The sequence below is a fragment of the Acyrthosiphon pisum genome, chromosome A2 (genome assembly GCF_005508785.2).
Source record: "Acyrthosiphon pisum isolate AL4f chromosome A2, pea_aphid_22Mar2018_4r6ur, whole genome shotgun sequence".
Taxonomy (NCBI): Eukaryota; Metazoa; Arthropoda; class Insecta; order Hemiptera; family Aphididae; genus Acyrthosiphon; species Acyrthosiphon pisum.
Window position 1 is genome coordinate 115,781,574 of NC_042495.1, and position 2,318 is coordinate 115,783,891.

Below are 2,318 nucleotides of genomic sequence, written 5' to 3' on the forward strand. Positions count from 1 at the left end.
TTATTTGTTATATTATTATGTTTGTTTATTTAATGTTATATTCAATTTTTTTTCCATTATTATAATATATGCATCTTTACCTCTTCGTGGCCATCATTCAAAATGAATTGAAGTTACATTGCATCTTAGCCATTTTTTTAATGTAAAATTATTCTAGTATAATTGGGCTTCATTCATAGATGGACCATGATGACAGATAAGCGAAGGCGCTTTATAACTATTTGGCAGGACGTAGAAGCATACTTAAATAAATACAAATAAGTAACCACTATAATATTTTTCATAATTAATAATGTATATAAACAATAATATGTTGACTAAGTATTTAACATTACAATTGAACTTATTCGTCATCATAGGTATTTGTAATATTATAAAATTACATTTCACTTAGTTTCCATATTATATCACGTATTTTAAAGATTTAATCATTACCTACTGAATTTATTTTTTTTAACTCAGCTCTTTTTTACCACACCGTCGTAATCGCTAATCGTCGTACGTCTTCGTAGTACGTCGTCGCTGCCGCCGCCGCGATGAGAGTAGTGGGATTGATAAACGGTGGGTCGGGGGCACGGTTGTAGTTATACTGGTTGCACAACTCTATAAAATAAATGGACCCCCTCATAATTTTGTTATCATAGAATGAAGAACTAATGCGCGCTCCTCGTGGGATATTTTTGAAACATTAACCATATTAAACCATAGTCTATTCAACAGTTGGCCGCTAGGGCTCACTACAATCTAGTTCTACGGGGAGCCTTATTACATTGTTCTGTGCCTTATCGCAAAACATATTGAACTTGTGTTATAAGCAATTTAATATAGGAGTTGTGTAACCAGTATATCTTAAGAGGACGTGATACCATCAATTTTAAAGTGTAAAAACATCCTTACGGAGAATAGTGATTGCTCGTTCTATAGTGGATTTAGAGCAAAATCACCTATAACCAATTTTAAAGTAAACAATATTTTGGAGACAACCTCATATCATTTTTTCAAAATAGTGGATAGTAAAAAACTTACAGTTATTTAAAAAAAGTAAAATAAATGGAGTTTTATACATTTAATTAATCAAGAAATAATTGAATTAATCAAAAACGGATATGAGGTTATCTTCCAAATTTTGTTATCTTTCTTTTTTTATATAGGTATTTTTACTCTAAAACCACTCTGGACAGAGTATTCGTAATTCTTCATAACTATGTTTTACGACTTTATACGCCGTATGTTTTAATTTATCTAGCCGTCGCGTGCTGTTCCTAGTGGAAAAAAGGTCAATTAGTGTTGCGTGCAGTCGTCGGCGACCCCCCACTGACCCATTCCACATGAACACCACAATATCGTAATTTTATAATTACGAAGAAAATAATATTTATAATATTTGGAATCCTGCTATATTAAGCCGCGCGCGCGCCGGCACGTCGTAATAGCAACGCACGGTCGCCCTTCCGCCAAATTACAAAACAAAAATAAATAGTTGTTTCTAATAATGAACCTTATCACAGCAATATTGTTGTTTTCGAAATCGAAAGTACCTAATATTATATTGTTTATAATGTATACAGACATACAGTATACTTGTATTATAATATCATAGTGGTATTTCTTTATATTTTGTTTATTGCAAGTTATTATTTTATAACATACACATATTGTCATATTTAATATTTAAATATTTTGAATATGGCGAACAAAAGTAAAAAAACTAAACGTTCGCAAAAGAAAATAATATCTCGTAATCTAATACTAAAACGGTATAACAAAATAGAGAGGTAAGTTTTGTATATTATTATAGTTATAATTATTATTTTTTTAAATATTATTTTAAATATAATATTCCATTATCAGGATTCAATCAGTTACAAATAATGTCATGATGACAGATTATACTGAGATTGATTCTTCAACAGTAGAAAATCATGTGGTAGAAACTTCGAATGAAAGTATAGAGTCGTAAGTCTGTAAAATATATTATATACTATGTCTATATTTGTTTATCATTCCCCACAAAAAAAAAGTTTATGAAGAGGTGCTGAAATGTATTTTAGACGAAATAATCAATAATCATAGATTCAAATATATATCTACTAATAATAATTATTATATATTATGATTTGTGATGTACTTATAGTAATGCTGTAATATTAGAACTTGATGTACCCTCCAATTCTATTGATATTTTAGACAAATGTATAAGCCCGTAAGTTATAACTATTTTTTTTTTTTAATATTATTTTAAATATAATATTACATTAAATCACAGGATTCAATCAGTTACCGAAAATAATTTCATGATGACAGATCTCACTAATATT

The 2,318-nt window shown here is 29.0% G+C and overlaps 1 protein-coding gene across 1 annotated transcript in view; it reads left to right on the top strand.

Annotated features, from left to right (window-relative positions):
- LOC100164892 (NADPH--cytochrome P450 reductase) overlaps window positions 1-2,318 on the top strand; it is an 18,403-nt gene that overhangs the window by 1,000 nt on the left and 15,085 nt on the right. The window lies entirely within an intron of this gene.